The following is a 22,906-nucleotide window of genomic DNA, read 5'->3' as shown; positions in this document are numbered from 1 at the left end:
GTATGGCACATAAATATTCATCAGTCCCTCTCGTTTCTTGCTGCCATTCATCACTCCACCTTGGAGGGCTCCTTAGGAGCCCAGCTTGGCAGGTGAGAAACTCCTTGATGAAGTAGTAATGAAGGAAACATTGATGAAGTTTGCCCATTGATGCTTTGCCCAGGGTCTCAAATTCACACACCAGTAGCAGATCAAAGCAAAAGTTACCCTCTCCTTTCTTTCTTTCTTGCAAAGACGCCTGCAACAGAGAGGACTGAAAAGAGAAGGTCTGAGGACATATTTAGATTCACTTCCTGTTGCTTAAAGGCATAACCTACACAGATCTTAATTGCTATCATGTTTTCAAGCAAAAGAGGGGGTGGGAGAAAACATACCTGGATAAAAATCCATGTGTGGATTGGGATGGGCAGTGACACAAATGTCCATCCAGTCCTACATTGTTTTGTTTCTAACAGTGGCCAGCCAGATACCCCTGGGAGCTTACAAATTTGGCATAAAAGTGGTGGCCTCTCCTGTTATTTCTCTCAGCATGCCTTAATCGAACGTATACTGCTTCTGAACATAGTTTTTTTAAAAAAATTTATATACCCCTTATATGTCAAAAGGGTAGCTAAGAGTTTTACAATTAAAAAATCAATTATAAAATACATACATAATTGAAATACAGAATTACAGTTCAGTCATTACATTAAAACATCCTAATTAATATATACAATAAAACAAAGCAGTTAAAAAGCATGACAAAACAGTTTCAAAAACACACTAGTAGATAACATCTTAAGTTCAAGGGCAGGGGAATGCTTACCTAAACAGGTGTGTCTTCTGGAGCTGGTGGAATGCCAATACTGATGGAGCCTCTTGTATTTCAGCAGGAAAGGCATTCCGTAATACCGGTGCCACCAGTGAAAAAGCACAACTCTGTGCTACCACAAGCTGATCATCAGACTGTGGCAAAACAAACCAGGTTCCATTTGCTGACCGTAATATCCTTGTCAGGCAATGGATCAGAACATGGGTTTTGAGGTAACTTGGTCCAGAGTTATTTAGGGCTTTGTATGTTAGTAGTGGAATCTTAAAACTGGCTCGGTGGCTAATAGGCAGCCAGTGCTAATCCCTCAGCTTTAGCGTGATATGTGCCTGATAAGATTCTGTATTGATGTCATGGGCTACTAGCCATCAACAGACTACTGTCCATGAATTGGGTATTTAAACTTTCTAAGGTGCAACTTGATATGATATGGAAAATCCATACCTGGAATGTCTTGCAGTTGTTAAAAAAAAGTTAATAACAGCTGTGGGCCCCCCCAATCGGATTAAAAATCAGATCCCCTGCTAAAAGGAGGGGAGGTTTAACCTGTGCTCTTTTATTTTATTCTATTTCATTCATGAATCACTTCTCATGAAACATTCGAAAGCGATTAACCCTAAAAACATTGTTGACTAAACTTGCCTTCTGGAGCTGCTATGTCCCCCATGGACTGGATGAGGGTGAGAAAATTCACATTTCAAAACAGACAAAACAGAGTTGATGATAGGGAACTCAGTGGAGTGGCTAGGTGAAGAAATGGCTATGGAATCCCCCTCTTCCTTAAGGGAGGTCCATAGTTTAGGGCTGCTCCTGAATTCAGTATCGCTCCTGGTTTCTCAGGTGGTAGCTGTGGCCTGGAGTTGGTGATGCTGCCATGGTTTGGAAAAAATGGGCCTGGAATATGGATTTTCCTAGTTTGTAATGCCTGGATATATTCTGAGGACAGTAATAATAATAATAATAATAATACATTTTATTTCTAGGCCGCCTATCTGGCCGCACAAGCGGCCACTCTAGGCGGCGTACAAGATAAAGTAAAATACAACATACAAACTACATAAAAACCCAAGAACTACAATATAAAACGAAACCGAACCCACCCATAGCTAAAACCAATGGCACCCAAAAGAAAACAAAAACAAAAGACGGACTTCCGGGAAGGGTGACTTAGCCTGTGCCTGCTTTTGAGACGGGCTCCTGCCTCAAAAGAAGCTTATTCAGATATATCAGTCAGATTTTTTTTTTTTTTTGACTGATTAAACTTCTCCCGGGTAGGGAGAAACGAAGAGATTAACCTCAAAGCCTATTTTTGTTGGGACGACCAGATCTCATTAATTTATGGGACGAGGTCCAGCCGACGAAGGTGGGACGGATTTTCAACAACAAGCTCTATCTGATAAAGCGAACGTTCATCTTATCTTCTAAGAGAGAACGCACTAACAGGCAAGCACCCTTCTTTCTATATTTTTCTTTTACTTGACTTAAATTGTTGCTGTTTAAAAGAGATTTGCCAGATTGATCGGTTTTTGACATCTCACTGGGGAGCCATAACTTCTCTCTGCTACTCACTAATTAATAGCTTATCTCTGTTTTTGTTGCAAAAAGCTGTCCTGGATTTGCATTCTAAAGATATACACAGAAGAGGGATTTCTATTCCAGATTTTTATTTTGAAGAATATTATATTGTCTGAGACTACTCTCTTTTTGGTCTATTTTATTTTGACGAATCTGTTTCCTGACGACCGCCATTAATTGTTTCGATCCTGGGAACTGCATTTTGTTTACTTAAGCATGGAGAGATAAGGCTGTCTGCTCTGTTTATACTGTGATGTCACCAAGTTTGGAGTATTAACCCAATTGTTGCTGAAATAAGAAGTGGTTTTCCTATATTTTTCTTTTAAAATGGCAATTAAGAAAGTGGCTGAGAATCTGGAAATAACTATGTTTCAGAAAATAATGGATGAGATTGAGATAACGAAACAAAACCTGCGACAGGGTTGTAAGGAGCTGAAAATTGAATTGAGTAAAATGAAGCAGGAGATTAAAGATATAGGGGTCCCTGTGAGAGAGGTGACCCTGGAAGGGGTCCCTGTGAGAGAGGAGACCCCGGAGATTGGAACAAACGTGGAACAGGAAAAAGATTTGGAGTCTATGGACTTTAGAAACAAAATCTATTGTTTGGAGACACAGGAGATTAAAGACATAGGGGTCCTTGTGAGAGAGGAGACCCTGGAGACTGGAACAGGGGTCCCTGTGAGAGAGGAGACCCTGGAGACTGGAACAGGGGTCCCTGTGAGAGAGGAGATCCCGGAGATTGGAACAAACGTGGAACAGGAACAAGATTTGGAGTCTATGGACTTTAGAAATAAAATCAATTGTTTGGAACTCAATGTTATCTCTGAAGAAATTAATGAAGATTCTAGAGATAAAGTTATCAATGGCATGGATAATCTTCTGGACTGGAATGATGTGATGGAGCCCAATATAGAGAAAATCTATGGAATTAACTGCAGCCATGTGACAATGGAAAAACTTTCAAGAGATGACCCAGTGTATTTTGAAAAAAAGAACAGAGATATGATTTTACAGCAGTATTTCAGCAACCTATTCAGAATGGATGGCAAGAAAATATTTGGGATAGAGGTAATTCCCATCAGACTCTTACTATATGACTATGGCTTTGACAGCAAGATTATTATGGAATACTGATAATGGAAGATTGGATACTGAAATTACTGGACTTAACAAGACTACTGAAGATGGAAGATGGAAAATGGAACTAATAGGGATAATAGAACAATGGCTACTGAAATTACTGAACCTAACAGATTCTGATGTGATGGATTAATTGAAATGTTTATTTTGACTATGGTTATGACAATAAGATTATCATAATTAGTAATGAGATGGATTAATCGATATGCTTATCTGGAAAAAAAAAATTGATAGATATATTTCTTAAAGAATTGAAACCTCTCTTTGACTTTTTGTGGAAAGAATAAAGTAATGTTTATGAGATTTGATGATTAAGTAAGATAACTACTGGAGGAAAGTGATTTTATAATATGACTTAAGAGACAGGATTGTTATATATTATAGACTTATAACTGATTTGATCTTTGACAAATGGGAAGTCAATATTTTACTCTTTATTTTTTATTTTTGTTTTTTTTTTTCTTTTTTTCTTTTTGTTTAACTATTTTTGATTTTGTTTTTTGTCTTTGAATGTTTTATGATTTCGTCTTGTATGTTTTATGAAAATCTGAATAAAAATTATTGAAAAAAAAAAAAAAAAGAAAACAAAAACAAAAGACAAAACCCCAGGCCACCTCAGCCAGCCGGCTTATGTATCCCTCCCAAGAGGGACAGGTGATGGAAATTAGTCACAGCTGGCTGGGTACCTGGGACCTGGTCCTGCAGGAGGCACGTCTGCCAGGCAGCAGTCCCACTGGGAAGGGTGGTGGAGGGGGTGTTCCAACAGCAGCAGCAACAGCAGGCTCTCCTTCCCTGGGTGGCGATGTTCTCCTTCTTCCTGCAGGCACTGGGTCTCCCAGGCCAGTTCAGCCAGCCAGCTTATGTATCCCTCCCAAGAGGGACAGGTGATGGAAATTAGTCACAGCTGGCTGGGTACCTGGGACCTGGTCCTGCAGGAAGCAGCTTCCTTGCTTTAAAATTCTCACTATGCTCAGAATGCAGATTGAGTTGTATGTGCTGAATTTGCAACTGCACAGTCTGCATTCATCAGACGAGGCACTCTGCAGCTGGCATCTGCTGTTGGTGCAATCTTAGAAGCTTATTACTTAACTTTAACCCCTTACTCTCAATGAAATTATCATTGACTGTGCATTTGGCCAGAACTTTTTAAAATGGGAGTGTAATTTAAGAACATAACAAGAGCCTGCTGTATCGGGCCAATGGACCATCTCGTCCAGTATCCTGTTTTCACAGTGGCCAACCAGTTGCCTATGGGAAGCCTGTAAGCAGAACCTTGGGCACTCTCCCGTCCTGCGATTTCCAGCAACTGGTATTTGGAAGCACACTATCTCCAGCTATTGAGGCAGAGCATATCCATCATGGCTAGCAACCACTGATAGCCTTATCCTCCATGGATTCATCTAATCCTCTTTTAAACCCATCGTTGGTGGCCCTCACTGTCTCTTGTGGGAGTGAATTACATGGCTTCACTATGAGCTCACTATGTTTGCCTAGTTCCTCAGACTCATTTCCTGCAAAAATTAGTTCAGGCACAGAATCTGCCCTATATCCTCCATTGTGAAGACAGATGCAAATAATTAATTTAGCTTCTCCACCATCTCCTTGTCCTGCTTTAACACACCTTTGACCCCCTTATCATCCAAGGGTCTAACCGCCTCTCTAGAAGGTCTGCTGATTTGAATATATTTAAATAATCGTTTGTTATTAGTTTTTATATTTTTAGCAGTGAGCTCCTCAAGTTCTTTTTTATCCTTTATTGTCTTCTTGCATGTCTTTTGCCAGAGTTTGTGTTCCTTTTTATTGTCCTCATTCAGACAAGACATCTGCTTTTTGAGGGAAGACTTCTTGCCTCTTTGACTCGGCTCCTTAACCACTCGGGTAATCATCTTGTTTATTTATTTATTTAATTTGTATCCCACTTTTCTTCCAAGGAGGTCAAGGTGGCGTACATGGTTCTCCTCCCTCTCCTCATTTTATCCTCACAACAACCCTGTGGGGTAGGTTAAGCTGAGAGACTGTGACTGGCCCAAGGTCACGCAGCAAACTTCATGGCTGAATGGGGATTTGAACCCTGGTCTCTCAGGTTCTAGTCCAACACTCTAACCACTACACAACACTGTCTCTCTTGGCCCTGATGGTACCTTTCCTGATCTGTGGAAGACTGTACACTCCAGCTGAGCTTTTAATACTGTGTTTTTAAGCAGCTGCCAAGCATTTTGGAGTGACTTGACTGTCTGGAGTTTGCCTTTCAACTTCCTTTTTACCAATCTCCTCGTTTTGGGGAAGGTACCTCATTTGACATCAAAAGTGACTGAGTTGGATTTTCTTGCCAGTTGGCCATTTACATGTATGTTTAATATAATAGCACTGTGGTTATTGCTCCCAACTGGTTTGACAATGTTTACATCTCGCACCAGGTCTTGGGTGGCACTTAAGATTAAGTCCAGGGTTGTCGCCCCTCTGGTCAGTCCATGACCAACTATTCAAGGGCACAGTCATTTAGGGTATCTAGAAAGGTTATGACTGGAACACATATGTAGCTGGTCTACATATATGTTTACAGAACAATATATTGACTCCTAAGCAATAAATTAGCTTAGGAATTTCTCACGTTGAAAACAAAATCCAGTATGCTTCAAGGTTATGTGGCATGTAAACATGACCTTTAAAGCCAGTCACAAGTCCAAAAGTTGAGGATGGGGCAGCCCCACACTGACGTGGCTCTGCTTGCACCCAGACAAGACTGGCTATAAATGGATGGAGCCACACCCTAGCCACAACAAGCTACCCCTTTTGGGTGGCAGGTACCATTTGTCTGGTGGGCGACACTCCTGTTGCTGGATCAGCCATGCTGCTGGTGAAGCTGCCTTGCCTCACCCTATGGCTCCCCAGCAGCACTATGAGAACATATATGTGCCCTGGAAAAGGAGCACAAATGTACAAAATTACATTATTACTGGAAATAAAGTGTCTCTTCCCCTGCCACATAATTCTCTTATAATGCTCAGAATTGCCAGCCTGCTTCCAGATTGATCTGAGAGTAGTTCGCCTATCACTACTTAACCTGCCTTCTACCAATTCTGACTGGTTCACCACCTGCTGACAGACAGAGACCCACCTACTTGTCATTCATGCCATAGTGGGTGTTGCAGTTTGCTTTAAATAGTTTTTGCCCTTTAGAATTGTTTGGGAATTGGAGCTATTATCAAATACTGCCATCCACATATAGGCCTCTGATAACTTCTTTTATAGGCCTCTGATAACTTCTGCCTGGGCCCTGAGATCTTCAGGAGAGGCCCTTCTCTCAGTCCCAACACCCTCGCAAGTGCGATTGGTGGGGATGCGAGATAGGGCTTTCTCAGTGGCTGCTCCTAGATTCTGGAACTCCCTTCCTAGGGAGGCACGAATGGCCCTCTCCTTGCCATCCTTCCGTCGGCAAGTAAAGACTTTTTTATTCCGACAGGCTTTTGGGATAGAAGGTGTTTAGGATTGGGCATTACAAGGCTTGTTTTATTGTTTTATATTATTATTTGTATTATTTTAAATTGTTTTTAGATTTTTAAGTGCCTTTTAAGGTTTTAAGGTTGTGCATTGTTTAATTGTATTTTAATTGTATGTTTTTCTATGTTTTTAACTACATGTAGTTTTATTTGTAAGCTGCCCTGAGTTCCAGTTTGGAAAAAGGGCGGGGTAAAAATAAAGTTTCATTCATTCATTCATTCATTCATTAAGGTTTTGAAATCTGCCAGTGAGCATAACCTATCCTATTCCAAATTCTGTCTTCTGGGAAGATGAGATTGTCATCTAGCTCCTAAAGGAAGGGCCTTTTCAGTTGTGGCCCTAAGACTTTTTAAAAAAATCTACCTGGCATTTGAGAATTGTTGGTGATCTTCATTGCTACTATTATGTGGTTTAAATTATTGCTCTATGGCTTGAGGAGGGCCCTAGCTGGCAAAGCACCTTAGCCACAGTGATAAAGCGTTGAGGGAAGCAGACAGGGGTGTTAGAAACCTGTGTAAGAAGTCAAGTCCTACCCAAATGAAGCTGAAAAGAAGAGCACAGCAAGGACATGGGCTAAACTTGTGATGGTGGTGGGGCTAATCCTGTAGAAACATACAGCTCAGGAGCATATTCTGTAGACAGGGCTCTTGTACCTTTAATTATTTTGTAGAAAAGGGAATTTCAGCAGGAGCACTTTACATGACAACTATTCATGCAACTGTTGTAGACAATTATTAAAGGTGCAGGAGACTTTGCCTCAGTTTAGAACTTATATCTAGCTACCTACTTAGCCAAGCCCAAGGCTTTAACAATCCTATGCATGTACTTAGAAATAAGTCCCATTGAGTTCAATGTGACACTCCATAGTTAGTATCTATAGGGTTGTGGCCTGAGTGCAGTTTATAACCTAAATTGCAGGTTTAGACCTCAGTTCAATATAAGAATTAAGTAAACTTAGAAAAGTGCAAACTGAGGCAAGATTTCTTGTGACTGAGAACCTTGTATTCCCAGAGGGGCTCAAATTAGGCTGGCCAGGTGAAAAGAGGGCAGGCCTCTTGTATCTTTAACAGTTGTTTAGAAGAGAGAATTTCAGCAGGTGTAGCTTGCTTAAAACAGGAAGCCCATATGCCAAAGCATGACTGCATACAGAAGGAGTCCACATGACAAAGTCAAAGAACCGATATGATTTTCCAACATGTTTTGAACATTTGTGTTCTTCCTCAGGGGAAGCTACTTAACATCTAATCAGTAACAGAGTATTTCATTTACGAGAACAGCTTCTTTACGTGTTTAAATGTTGAACAAGGTGATCAGTTTGATAGCAGCTTTGCTAGAAGTGAAATTATACGGAATGCTGTTTTCAAGACTGATCAGATATTGCGTTGTTTTCCCTGTAGAAGAACATGGATGTTCAAAACGCATTAGGAAATCTGATTACGTTTAACACCTCTTCTTACATCTGATGCTTCCCCCTTTTCTTCATTCTGTTAGTGCCAGAAAATGCAATGATGGAGCTGGAGGAATATCATGAGGAAAAAAGGTACCCCCCCGGGACACCTCTGTGGTCACTGTTGGAAGACAGCTAAGAGGACTGCATGATATGGGCTGTTCCTTTACTAGGCCCACCACCCTACTTGGAGACAGACAATACTGTTTTTTTTCAGAAGTGGATGTGGTGTGATAGAGAAATAATTGCTTGTACTGTACACACTCATCTCTCTCTGTCTCTCTTTGCATATTTTTATAAGCACTAAAAAGCTCAAAACCTGTTTGGCCAGAGACAATAGTGGCGCAAAATAAATGTGCCCCAAGGCAGAAGTGGGCAGAATGGTGGGGCAGTGCCTCACCACTGCTCTCCTGACAGTGGCGTCACTTACCAGGGCAATGGTGAGATCACTCCTTCTGCCCTGGTTCTGTCCATGGGGCGCAATGGTCCTACCATACCACCTTCAATTCCCTTGAAAATACTTCTCTCTCTCTCACCTGAGTGTTCTGCAGATGCTATATTAAGCAATTCCAAGGAGGATAAAGTTATCAGTGGCTATCAGTGAGGTATAAATGGAGTCAAATATAGAGGGGCAGTATAGCTTGACTGACAGGTGCTGCTGGGGACAAACATTGGGGGAAGGCCATCATTATCTTCATGTCCTTCTGGTGCTGGGGATGTGAAACATGTGGCTAAAGACACAAAGGGAATACTTCTTTGCACAGCATATAGTTAAACTATGGGCTTTACTACCATAGGATGTAGTCACGATATTTAAAAAGGGATTAGACCAGCCTTTCCCAATTAGTGGGCCACCAGGTGTTGTTGGACCACAACTCCCATCAGCCTCAGCCAGCATTGCCAATGGTCAGGAAAGATGGGAATTGTGGTCCAACAATATCTGGTGGCCCACTAGTAGGGAAAGGCTGGATTAGACCAATTCTTGGAGGATAAGGCTATCTGATCCAACAGGGCTCTTACGTTCTTATGCAGCCTTCCCAACCTGGTGTACTCCAGATGTTTTGTGCTACAGTTCTCATCATCTCTGACCATTGGCCATGCGGACTAGAACTAGTTGTAGTTCAAAACTTCTGGACAGCACCAGATTAGAGAAGATTGTTCTTATGTTATGGCAGCAGGGAACAAGACACTGGACTAGATGGACATTGGTATGATCTAGCAAGGCATTTCTCACTGTCTTAAACAAAAGACTCAATCCCCTTCATTAGGAAGTTGTGGACATGCCCCAAAACAAGGCTGTGAGGAATCCTCTGTGACTTTCTCCTTTGTTGTTCATATTCCTCAAATTCCCTTTTGATCTGTGTGGAATGATTCCACAGCTTTCTGAAGCAATGAGCATCTGTCCTGTGTCGAGGTGCTCTAGTCTTATCCTCTTGCAGAGTATTGTATGATTGGCTTTAGCTGTTTGGTACAATGCACATAATATCCCTGGGCCATGGTGATCTGCAATGCAAAAAGATGGGCTCCGCTCAGTAAAAAGCACATGGTGCCCTAGCTGTGCCAGTGAATAATAGCCCTTTGCCACAAAAAGCTTGATGCATAGAAGTTTATGTCTACCAGTTGTCAAGGCTGCTGAACTCCATTCAGCTTGGCTCTGTGTGCTGCACTTCAGCCAGATACGTGTCCAGCCGTGGGTTAGAAGGGCAAGAGCTTTGAAATGCGTGCAAGCCTTGTGGGCTGTGTGGCAAGCCAAAGCTGTTCGTGACCTTTCTTTGGAGAGTGGACTCTGAACTAATCACACTGATTAGAAGCAAAACTTTTCAAAAGCTTGCTTGAATGCTTGTAATTCTCCACCAACGAGGAAGAAATTATGGGATGTTGTTCAAATTGAATCTCAGAAGCAAGAACACAGAATCCTGAACAACGGAGAGGGAGGGGGTGTAAGAATGAAGGCACAAAAAGCAATCTTGTAAAAGGGAGCCTGAAAGCCATGAGATGGACAGTGTAGTTGCCCTTGGTGCTGGAATGGGTGGGTGTATTGTCTAGGTCCCTTCTGTTTATTTCTGTTGCCCTGCCCTACTGTTTCCGCCTCCGACCCTGTAGCTGATCATCCTGCCTGTTTTGAGTGCAAAGAGGAAAGGAAGCACCTTCGCTTGTAACATGAATCAGCCATTAGCAATGTGAACTCAAAAGCGGGTTGGTCTCCACCTTGCCGTGGCAGGGCAATCTCAGTCTCTTGCACTTCAGACAGCAGTGCACTATGGTCCATGAAAAAGCCGGCTCATAAGGACATAGGAAGCTGCCTTACCCCAAGTCAGGCCATAGGTCCATTTAGCTCAGCAGTGTCTACACTGGCTGGCAGCGGCTGTCCTGGGTTTCAGGCAGGGGTCTCTCCCAGCCCTACTGGAGACTTTCTGCCTGCAAAGGAGATACCTTACCACTGAGCTAAGGCCCTTCCCTAAGAGGCCTTTCCGTACAAGAAATGAGGGATGAGGAAAACTGCCAGCATTTGATCCCTGGGCTATTGCATGCCACCTGGCTGCTGAAGCCACTGCATGACAATGCTTCATCTAAACTGAGCTGAGCAATCTCCAGAAATCTAGATGTACTTAACCCAAGTCAATGGCACCAGCTCAAATGACAGATGCTCTGGCAGTGAGCCGTTTCACCATGAGCTGTGTAATTTGGCTTCTAAGACAGACATTAATTGTTTCTGTGAAATCCTAACCAAATGAGTGTTCTTTTCAATATTCATGAAAGTTTCTAGTTCTCATGGAGGTAAAATATATGAAAAAATAAGGAAGAATAGGATTTTATAGTGTTTTTGAGTGTTCAAAGCACTTATTTTTTATTTACTTGAAATACTTCTGACTCTCTCTGCGTTCAAGCCAGCTTTTAATTAAATGTAATAACTGAGTCTTAAATCAGGCCATCATTATTGATGCCATCGTTTGGGAGTGAGGGTGATGGCTGAGTGAGCAGCTTGCCTAAGGCTCTTGTGAGTGAAGTAAAATGTAAGTTGGTGCACATCTTACATACCTCACTGCTACTGTTTCATTTACAACCTTTATATTACGTCCTTCCACTGAGATAGTGGATGGGCAGTTACCTCATTTTATTGTCACTGGGGTGCTTCTAGCCTGTAAGCAGAATAGCTGCTATGCTTCCAGACGTTTGGAATCCAAATGATACTCTATAGCCAGGTGGTCAGTTTCCCTTTCCCAGCCCCAAATAATGGGAGAGGTGATTTTTGTCAGAACCATGGTGTGGGGGAAAGGATCAGAAGTGGCTCTGCTAGTGGGGCTGGGCTGTAACGTTAGCTTCCTGACAGTGGGCTCACTGACACTGGGAAGAGTGAGGTGGTGGGGAGGTCTGTGTACTGTGAGTGCATGGGTAGACCCTGCACTGACCTCCCTGCAACCTGCCCCTTCCCCTCCCGGTAAGTGGCAGAGACCCTGCTGCCAGGAAGCTAGCATTGCAGCTCCGTCCAACAAAGTAACCACTTAAGTGCTGTCTCCCTCTCACTGCAATCCAAATTACGATTAGGGCCCACTATGCCTGCATTCTGAGCTGGGGGACAGATGTAAAGGCAGAGTATTTGGAAAGGGAAGAGTTTAAGTGATAGAGTTGATTTCTAGAGTGGAGAGAAGACCATACTGAAAGACATGACTAGAGCAATCTATATAGGCTGAAACCCCTGAGAAAGGATTGAAGAGCTGCATACTCAGCTATACCTGAAGAGATTGGATAGTTTATTTATTTATTAAATTTCATTCCTGCCCTTCCTCCCAGAAGGAGCCTAGGGTGGCAAACAAAACAGTAAAAGCACTCTAAAACATCTCAAGAACAGACTTTAAAATATATTAAAACAAAGCAAACTTTAAAACATTTTTAAAAAACAGCTTTAAAAGCATCTTAAAAAGCAGTTCCAACATAGACGCAGACTGGGATCAGGTCTCTATTTAAAAGGCTTGTTGAAAGAGAAAAGTCTTCAGTAGGTGCCAAAAAGATAACAGAGATGGCACCTGTCTAATATTTAAAGGGTGGGAATTCCAAAGGATTGGTGCCATAACACTAAAGGCCTGTTTCCTGTGTTGTGCTGAACGGATCTTCTGATAAGATGCTATCTGCAGGAGGCCCTCACCTGTAGAGTACAGTGATTGACTGGCTATATAAGGGGTAAGACAATCTTTCAGGTTTCAGTTGTTCCACTGTATTAAAAAAAGAGTTGGGTTTTATGAGCACTAAAAAGCAAAACAAAAATCCTCACAGAGGCTGAAGGGAGAAACATAGGTAAAGGATTTTTGCTCAAAGTCATGTTATTAATGATGTTTTTATTGGTTTTTAATTTTATAATGTTTTTGTATGTTGTAAGCCACCTTGATGGATTTTTATGAAAGTGCAGCTTATAAATACTTTAATTAATGAATAAGCAAAGTGGGCTGGTTGATCTTCAGTAAATATCCAGTTGTCCAGTGTGGAAGCCAAGAACCTTGTAAATTAGGTTAGGCTGAAAGAGAGGGAGTGGTACAAATGCTCACAGTGAGCTTCACAGCAAAGGGGGGAATTTGAACCCAGGTCATCCCAGTCCATGTCCAACAATCCTAAACTAAGTCAGCTGGGGTTCAACTAGACATGAGATGGATCAGGTTTGTGCTATTGTAAGCCACTTTAAACATATTTATATAGGAAAGTGGGATATAAATTCAAGTAATAAATAATAAATAAATATACATGATATTGGGACATCCATGATTGGATCGTGTGCTGTTTTTTAAGTTTAATAGCAGCTACTATTAAATCTACTTGGTATTGGAAGTGTGGCCAATACTCCAACATTTGGGTCCACAGCACTGTGTGTGTGCCTAATCCTTAATCCCTGTGCCATTTTTTCTAATTAAAATCACACACGTGCACGCAAGCACGCTCACACATGCACAGACACACATCCACACAAACTGCTATTTGCCCTGTGGAGCAAAACATGTAAGTACCTCTGTGTTTTGCTAGTTTGGGAGCCATTTCAATATGATTGGATATCCCCCCCCCCGCTATTAAGAAACGTTAATTATTTTAAAACCCAGAAAAGTTCATTATTACAATTTGACTTTGAAAGTCTCTCTCTATAATTTATATTTTGGCCCCCAATATTCTGTTACACTTTACAGTATCAAGAAACAGAAGCCAGGTTGAGGTTATGGAGATGGGCACTGGCTTTATAGGATTCCCTATGGAGTTCTATGGAGGAAAGTGCTGCTTTGCCTGAGTTCCTGGCCTCACTGGTGCATCACAGGATGGTGCAATGCAGTCTTCCCCAACTCAGGATCTTCCAGATGTTGTTGGACTCCAAATCCCATCAGTACCAGCCAGCATGACCAATGGCAAGGGTTGATGGGAATTGTAGGCCAAAGCATAAGGAGTGTGCCAGGCTGGAAAAGGCTGATGTGGAGTGAAGGGGAAGAAGCAGGGGGGTGGGGATAGAGAAAGGAGTAGGATTGTTCCCATCCCTGCCTGTCAAATGTGATTGGCCTCTCTCTCTCTCTCTCTCTCTCTCTCTCTCTCTCTCCATATATATCTATAGATAGACAGTATGGAAATCTCTTCAGTTGTCTTGAAGCCAAAAAGACTTTTCTGACAGTGATGGGGAAATGCTGTTAGATTTGTTGTGTTAAAGGAAAAAGACACACCCTAATTGGCATTAATTACAAAGCAAAACAAATGAGTGCAAGATCTAGATGGGAGTGTATTGCACTTGGTATTCCCTGTGCAGGAGTCTTCGGCGCATCTCATTAGCTTAATACTCTGATGGAGATAATTCAATATCGAATGGGTAATTGGTATGACATTGAAGCATGCAAGAGGATTAGGCTCCTTGCCCATGAAAGGAGTCCAATGGAGCTTCTCATGAAAATGTGCAAACAATGTAGCTCTGTGAGACAAGATAGGCAGTTAATTAAAGCTCCCGGGAGTAACACTATCAAGGACAGTAGAGTTCCTGCCTCCCAGTACCTGATTTAGTTTCAGCCTTGTGAAGGAATCGGAACATTTCCTGGAAAATGTTCTTCCAGATGTCGTGCCCATGAATGGTGTTTCTGGGCATCCAGAATCTGAAAGGCAGATGAAGCCGCTGCTTGCATAGATCCTTCCTTTTCCTGACAATCCTATCAAACTCATAACCTTCAGGCTCCATGGGGCATGCCAGCACTGCACCATAGCAGCCCCCCTCCCAGAACTTGGAAAAGTTACTTTTTTGAACTACAATTCCCATCAGCCCCAGCCAGCATGGCCACTGGATTGAGCTGATGGGAGTTGTAGTTCAAAAAAGTAACTTTTCCAAGCTCTGCCCCCTCCTCCCGGGTGTTTGATAAACTCTTCTTGTCTTTGTAGACTCACATAAGCAGGATATCTGTCAAAGGTTTGAGGTGATTAGTATGCTGTGCACAGCCCAGGGCCCATTGTCATAACAAACCTGTAATGCAAAGGCAGACCAAGTTCAGCCTGTAGAAGTTTCCTTCCGTACTGCCATTAATAAGTGAAGAGCAGCTGGGAGATGCTACTTTGCTTTCTGTCTCACTGTAAATGAGTTAAAGCCCTCATCCTGCACAGCCGTTATTTGTATGTACATTGACCATATAAGGAAGAGGCAGTGTCTTTGGTTGTGTTAAGACTCCGGGGACCTGTCTGTAACTAAAGACCACTAGAAGTAAGGGGATAGCATTAGTAGCATTCTTTCTCCATTAGTCAATAGTCCAGAGTAGAGGTACCAGGTTTAATTCGTACATTTATCAACTAAGGCTTTAATCAATTAATCAGTGGGGGACAGTGGGACATGTGTTTAGTTGGTGAGGCTATTTTAGTTCTTCTGTAATAGGGAATGAAGAAGAAAATATTAACAATGGCTTTTCCTTCTGACAATGAGTGGCTGTGTTATTCAACTGAAAGTTATCTTACCTTTGCTCTGTCATCTTAAAGGCATCTAAACTGGAGTTCTGATCAAATGTAAAATTTATGTACATGTATAGGTTAGTTAAAAGATAGATGATTAATCAATTAAAGCTTCTGAAATAGTGGACAACTCTAATCTAAAGGGACACATCAAAATGGTTATCATAGCTCCATCCTATACCCAGGATGCATGGCATGAAAGATAGCAGGGATGTTTACCTGTTAAAAGAGGAATGAAATGACCTCGTTGTCTTGACCTTGGCTGTCACTTGAGCTAAGGTCTTCCCCCCTCACCTGGAGAGGCCAGACAGCTGAAAGATAGCCTTCTGCTTCTTGAGCTTGGCAGTAGAAGAACTCTGTGTGATAATGACCCTCTCCAGAGCTGGACAGCATGCTTCCCAAAGGTGAGAGGCCTGAGCAAGGATCCCATGTTAATTATACTTGGCTTAGCAAAAGTGTCAGACAGTTTAGAGCCAAATATAATTCATTAAGTCTCTCCCTTCTCTGCATTAGCTCTTTGCCAAGGGCTTGCATGCTACCTCTGTATTTCTGTCTTGTGTTTTCCTTCCTCAAGCGAGGCTCTCAGCTTTTCATATATCCTCCACTTTTTTCTTTTGAATGTATTATTTGACTCTCCTCAGTCCCTGTTCCCAGGGCTCACTCTGATCCAAACTTCCTTTTCTGTGACAGATTCCTTTCTTGAGCATCATTTTGTAGGGATAACTGTAAAAAAAAGGTAGGCAGGAGTTTTTCTTTCCAGAGGAGTAGCAGGGATAGGAGGAGGACAGGTAGCTTGATGGAGAGTGATGATAAGAAGAAGCCCCTTGTGACTAGTCACGGCAGGAGTAGTTGAAGTGCACAGAAATGTACGGAGTGGAGGAAAGGAGGGATACCTTTGAGTTTATCACTGGTCGTCAATCTGAAGCTGAGTCCTTTGTGGTTCACTTAAATTTTTTACCTAGAGAGCCAATCTTTGCTACAATGGCTTCTTCGTGCCTGACTCACTCAAGGGCATGCAGGACTGGGCAACTGCAAGGAGCCATCCTTCATACAGTAACATTCATATAATGCTATTCCCATCTCTTCACATACACATCTGCTTTTAATCATCATTCCAGCAACCCAATAATAAAAAAAATCTGCATATCCACGTATTACAGCTGAGGGTGATGGGATGGGCTGATGAGGAGAAATAATTATTCACTCTGGATTGGCCAGTGAATCCATTTTATTTTCAATTTTTCTTTTACATGTTTTTATTCTACTTTATGAAAATGGAAATGGGCTGCCTTCAAGTTGATCCTGACTTATGGTGACCCTATGAATAGGGTTTTCATGGTAAGCAGTATTCAGAGGGGGTTTACCATTGCCTTCCTCTGAGGCTGAGAGGCAGTGACTGGCCCAAGGTCACCCGGTGAGCTTCATGGCTGTGTGGGGATTCGAACCCTGGTCTCCCAGGTCGTAGTCCAACACCTTAACCACTACACCACACTGGCTGTATTCTCCTTTATAGCCCAGCCCAAGACTCTCAAAGTGGCCTACAGGTAAAATCCAATATACAAGTAAAATGAATAGCAATTTAAATCACTTTACACTGCTAGCAAATGCTAAAGCAATCATCCAAGGAACTTCCCTCATTTATTGTTTAATATGTTTAATTTTGTGATTGAACTGAGATTCAGTCTGGGGGCCTTTTCTCTCTTGCTCTGTGCTAAGCACTATGAGACACCAGGTTGTCTAAAACATGGAAACATGGATCCTCCCCCTACTTCCCCACTCAAGGTACTTATAGAGCAGCCTTTCCCAACCTTTGGCTCCCCAAATGTTGTTGGACTACAGTTCCCATAATTCCTGACCATTGGCCATGCTGGCTGGGGCTGATGGGAATTGTAGTTGAACAACATCTGGGGACCTAAAGGTTGGGAAAGGCTGAAATAGAGGATTGCTGCTATGGACCGTGACTATCCCTCCCACACACCTACTCTTCAATGCCCTGCTCCCAATTCCTCTACATATCCTCCTGCCTACTTAACAAATCCCTGTTTGGGGCTGAATGTTACCTGAATGTTCAGTTGTGAGCTAGACCCTAAGCCTTGTATTTCTTTGGGCCCTGACCCTAAGACAAGATTGCCAGGTCTCAGCAACCTAGTGTCAAGGTTTTTTGCTACCTTCTCAGGTCTTCAAATGAGTTAAATCTCAAAGTGAGAAATCAGATATTAGGGGGGAATGTGTTTTCATTTTATGGTTAAAGATAAATTAGAATAACATGCCTGTTCATGGGTGCTTCCAGACAGGTGTTTACTGGTGCTTCTCATGCGTGCAAGTTTTTTTTCAGCATCCGTATGATGTGGTTGGCATCAAAATGACAGCCTATATCCCCCCCTCATTTAATCTGGATTTACTCTTTCTTGGGAAAATCGGGTAAGTTTAAAAAAAAGACTGTTCCCAGCAACTGGTTTATTTATTTATTTATTGAATTTATATCCCACCCTTCCTCCCAGTAGGAGCCTATTTGCAATGTCCCAATGACTCATTTACAAGTTAAGCCCCTACCTGGAAAAACCCTATATTATGTTGTTAATTATGGACACATCCACACCATACATTTAAAGCACCTTTACACCACTTTAATAGTCATGGCTTCCCCAAAGAATCCTAGGAACTGGAGTTTACCTCTCACAGACCTACAATTCCCAGCACCCTTAACAAACTGCAGTTCCCAGGATTCTTTGAGGGAAGACATGATTGTTAAAGTGACATAAGATTTAACTACTACCCCTGGGGGAGGGGTTAAAACCTGAAATGTAGCAACTCTAGTGCACATATATGCAACGAAACCAGGTTTTTTTTGTAGAAGGCAGTTGGCAAAACAATAAACCTGGACAGTGATTTCCGAAGAACAGGAACCAGGACATCGAGTTCTTTCCTAATGATGGGAAAGAAAGCTCTGTCCAGGCTCTAGAAATGACCAGGAAAGGTAGCTGTGGAGAAAAGGGGTTGTGGGGTGGAATGGGGTGGGGGGCTTCTGCTTTAGAAGTTTGCACAGTTTAATCATCTGCCTAAGGCCAGCACTGTACTCTTCTCTCTGCCTTCCTTTCCCATGCAATCTTTCTGCTTTTGGGGAAAAGGCTGGCGCCTGCTTTGCAAGGTAGCAAATCAAAATGTCAGCTGTCTTGGCACTGCAGCCGTAGGAGATAAATATTCCACCAGTGCAGAGAACAACCTCTTGCGCCCCAGCAGGAGCTGACCTTATGACAGATGGGCTGGCAAGCAACACTGACACAATGAGGGCAAATGTGAGGTCTCTTTTGCCCACCTTTACCCTCGGCAGCTCTAGTTTACACATTCAACAATAGCTCACATGGTAAAAGTTTTACTGGACTGGACTGATTCAAGTGGAAGGTTGGGTCTTTCATGTTTAAATGCTTTGCCCACCTAAACAACCCCCACCCAAACCCTTGTACTTAAAAAAGCTAGGATCAGGGATCAAGATTCAATCTAGTCATTCCAGTGGTATACTATTTTTCTATATGCAGGTAGTCTCCCTACCTCACTTTCCCATAGTGAAACATTCAAAAATGTAATTTCCCCAGTTTGCACCTCAAAGTGGTACAATCCATGAAAACTTTTATAAATTGATTCTAGTGAAGTATAATCTGGCAGCAATTACTCCTTCACAATTCCATCAGTGGATCCATTATTAGAAGATCTGGGGGGGGGCGGCGGCGAGGGAAGGTTACTTGCAGCTCATAGGTTGTATGTATGATTGACAGGAGAAACTTCCTAGATTGATACACCATAAGACCACACTCATCCATGATTTAATCATGGATGAGGGTGCTAATTTGGTGTGCATTACCAAGACCTGGGTGGGTTATCTGAGAGGAGTTGATCTGACCCAGCTTTGCCCACCTGGCTACTCAGTGCAACACCAGCACAGGCTGCATTGACGGGGAGAGGGAGGAGTTGTTGTGGTCCACAGAACTTCCATCTTTGTCACCAGGAAACCACTTTGTGTTGGAGCTGGCTGTGAGGGCCTGCACCTGGTGTCAGGTCAAGCAGACAATCAACTAGGATTGCTGCTGGTGTGCTGTCCACCCTACTGCCCAGCAGCTTCTCTGACTGAGCTGGCAGTATTAGAAGAGCCCAGAATGATAGTCCTGGGTGATTTCATTGTCCATGCTGAGGCTGCATCTAGTGTTCCTGCTCAGGACTTCATGGCCTCCATGACGGCCATGGGGCTGTCTCAAGTTGTCACCAGCCCGATGCATAGGGCAGGGCACACCCTCGACTTGGTTTTTGCTCCAGATGGAGGAAGGGGTGGTCTGGAGATAGTGGGGTGGATGTCATCCCATTGTCATGGTCAGACCACTTCCTGGTAAAGTTTAGACTTACAGCTCTGATCCTCTTCTGCAGGGGTGGTGGACAGATTAAGATGGTCCACCCCTGGAGACTAATGGAATCCACAGGATTCCTGAATGTCATGGGGGAGTTCCCAGTAGATAGACCAGGTGACCCTGTTGATGCCCTTGTCGTGCTGTGGAACAGCAAACTGCATTGCGCTCTTAACACGGTTGCTCCTGAGTGCCCTCTCTGGCATTGTGGAGCCTGGTTTGTACCTTGGTACACCAGTGAGCTAAGGGCAATGAAACAGGCTGGACAATGGCTAGAGCGCATGTGGTGAAAGATGTACTATGCCTACGATGTGGCAATGAGAGTGGCAAAGCAGGCCCGCTTCTCTGCCACCATCACATCCTCAAGTAGCCATCCAGTGGAGCTTTTCCATATTGTCAGGGGTCTGTTGACATCAACTCCAGGAAATGAAGTTTTAGACTCTTCAGAGGCCCAGTGTGAATGTTTGCAAGGCACTTTGAGGGTAAAGTTGCTCGCCTCCATAGCAAACTTGATGCCTCATCCACATCTATTGTAGTCCCCTGTGGAACTCCCTCCCCTTAAATATTAGACAGGCGCCATCTCTGTTATCTTTTTGGCGCCTACTGAAGACCTTCCTCTTTCAACAAGTCTTTTAAGTAAGACTTATCCTAGTCTGCATCTGTGCATTCCAGCACCTTTTGTTCCAATAACTTTAAAGATGTTTTTAAAGCTTTTAAAAAATGTTTTTACAGATATTTTGTTGTAATATATTTTAAAGTCTGTTTAGAGTGTTTTTATTTTTATTATTATTATTATTACTACTACTACTACTACAATGACGACGACGACGACGACGATAATAATAATAATAATAATAATAATAATAATAATAATAGATGAAGTGGGGAAAATCGGTGACGATTCATATATGGGTGGGTGATTTTAAATTATTTCATGCTTTTCAATTCACCAGAGAATTTTCAGTGAATTCAGAGCTAAGGGTGAAACGAAATAAAACCTTGGCACCCAAGAAAACATTTTTTTGGGTGGGGGAGTGCAGGATTTTCTCATAGGAGAGCAGACTCTTAAAAATCTGCAGAACCCTTTGTTTTCTTTTAGCAAAATGACAATTCAGAGAATATTCAGCAAAATTAATAGTAATTTCTTTCTTTCTTTCTTCTTTTCCTTTCTTTCTTTCTTTCTTTCTTTCTTTCTTTCTTTCTTTCTTTCTTTCTTTCTTTCTTTCTTTCTTTCTTTCTTTCTTTCTTTCTTTCTTTCTTATGCAGAGAGCTTTTCAATGTTTTTACACAACAAATTGCGAGATCAATGCCTCCAGTTCCAGATAACTGTTTATCGGACGCATCAGTAAGATGCATCAGCACAGACAGCAATGCCTCTGTCACAGTGCCTTCGCCTTTGACACTCTGAAAAATACCATCATCTGGACTCCGATTGCCTGGAAACACATACTGAGTTCATAGCTGGAATATGAAGTAGGCACAGCTACTAATCCACCTTGGCTGCTGCTGCTTCTGTTTCACAACCATGGGGAAGTTGCAGTCCCATGCAAGTGTGACCTCAGCTATAACTGGTCCTTCTAGTCAGGCATTTGCCAAACTTCTTTCCTTAACCTGTGTGAACTTTGTTCACTTTCAAATATTTTCAGATCTGATTTTTTTGCTTAGGCTTTTACACACATCTCTTTCCTTTTTTCTTTCCCTTTCAGAGACTAAGAGGCGAAGAGGAAAGTGGGATAAACAAAGACTGTTCTCCTGCCTGGAGAACTTGACTCCCTCTGCCTTGTCCCACAGAGATTATACTCCCACCCTATTTGCTGTGCATCTCTATAGCAGTAGTCCTAATGGTCATTTAAAAGGTCCTGTGCATCCATTCTTAGAGGGAGGTGAGTAAAGTTTCCATGCTGTCTGAGGTGAGGAGGGCCGTCGTTTGTGGGAGAGGACCATCTTTTTCAGAGGCTCACTCGATACTAACTCTGATGTCTTTCTGGCACCAGGTGAAGACCTTTTTATTTTCCCAAGTTTATTCAGTTTTGCTGATCTGCTCTACTTGGATTGTTTTTATGCTGCTTTTATAGAATTGGTGCTTATTTTAATGTATTAATTTTTATGGTATTTATAATACCATATGGTTTGATGATAAGCTACCTGATCATGTATTTAAAGGGTGGGTTATGACATTGAAATAGACAACAACCTTGTAAGGTTGGCCAACTTGATTACTCCCCAATACGGCACAGGGGATGTAGAGACTGAGAGATGCTGGCTTGTGTGAGGAAGAGCTGAACCAGGAACTGCCTGGCTCTCTGAAGTACACCTTATACTTGCTCTCTTCTTGCAGCACCCGAATCACCTGCTTGTTGGTCATTGGCAAAAGTATCAAAAGGGCACACCACTTTGTTATGAGAAAGTGGCTGCTAAGAAGACATGCTTAAGGACTTGAATGGCTGGGAGACTTTTAACAAGATCAATGCCACCTCCAGAAAAGATTACATGCTATGCTAGGCAGCAAATAGACCGTTGCTGCTGGATTTGGAAACCATTTATAAAGCCTATTAGGGATAATAAAGCGGACTAGCAAAGAATGAAAGAAAACCCCCTATCTACTCACAGCATGCTTCTGGCTTTTGGATTCTCTCCCCCCCTTCCTTGTATTGAGTTATTGAATTAAAAGCCAGATAAATCAAAAGGTAACAAGGTTTGCTGTGATCATTGGCTGCAGCAGCAGTGTGGAAGCAGAGTCATAGGGACTACTCCAACAATCTTGTTTTATCCCTACTTGAACTCACTAACCAATCCCCACTCCCCCCGCCCCTGGCAAGACTAAGCCAAGATTCAAAATGCATTGCCTCTTGTTGACTTGGAAATCATCCAGGGGCCCGGCATCCACTGTGAAGTGGATGATCCTGTGCAAACAAACTCCATTGAAATGAACTGGAGCATCACAAGAGCGCAGGAGTAATCTTGTTCATTTCAGAGAGGTGTGCACAGGGGAATTTCCTGCGGATTATGCTCCGGATTAGCAATGACTAGTAGGAGCTAATGCAATTACATGGCAGCAAGCACCAGAGAAATGGTTCCCCACTCCCTACGCAGCCA

General features: G+C 42.5%; 1 long non-coding RNA gene across 2 annotated transcripts in view; it reads left to right on the top strand.

The window, feature by feature from the left end:
- Positions 1–22,465, top strand: part of LOC133388061 (uncharacterized) — a 39,838-nt gene extending 17,373 nt beyond the window's left edge. For both annotated transcript variants that reach the window (XR_009763650.1, XR_009763649.1), the window contains 3 exons: positions 8,516–8,564; positions 21,517–21,693; positions 22,149–22,465. This is a non-coding gene — a long non-coding RNA (uncharacterized LOC133388061). The remainder of the gene's footprint in view (positions 1–8,515; positions 8,565–21,516; positions 21,694–22,148) is intronic.
- Positions 22,466–22,906: the final 441 nt, after the last annotated feature.

Source organism: Rhineura floridana, chromosome 6 (genome assembly GCF_030035675.1).
Source record: "Rhineura floridana isolate rRhiFlo1 chromosome 6, rRhiFlo1.hap2, whole genome shotgun sequence".
NCBI classification, from domain to species: domain Eukaryota; kingdom Metazoa; phylum Chordata; class Lepidosauria; order Squamata; family Rhineuridae; genus Rhineura; species Rhineura floridana.
Note: the sequence above shows the minus strand (reverse complement) of the source record. Positions and strands in the feature narration are given on the sequence as shown.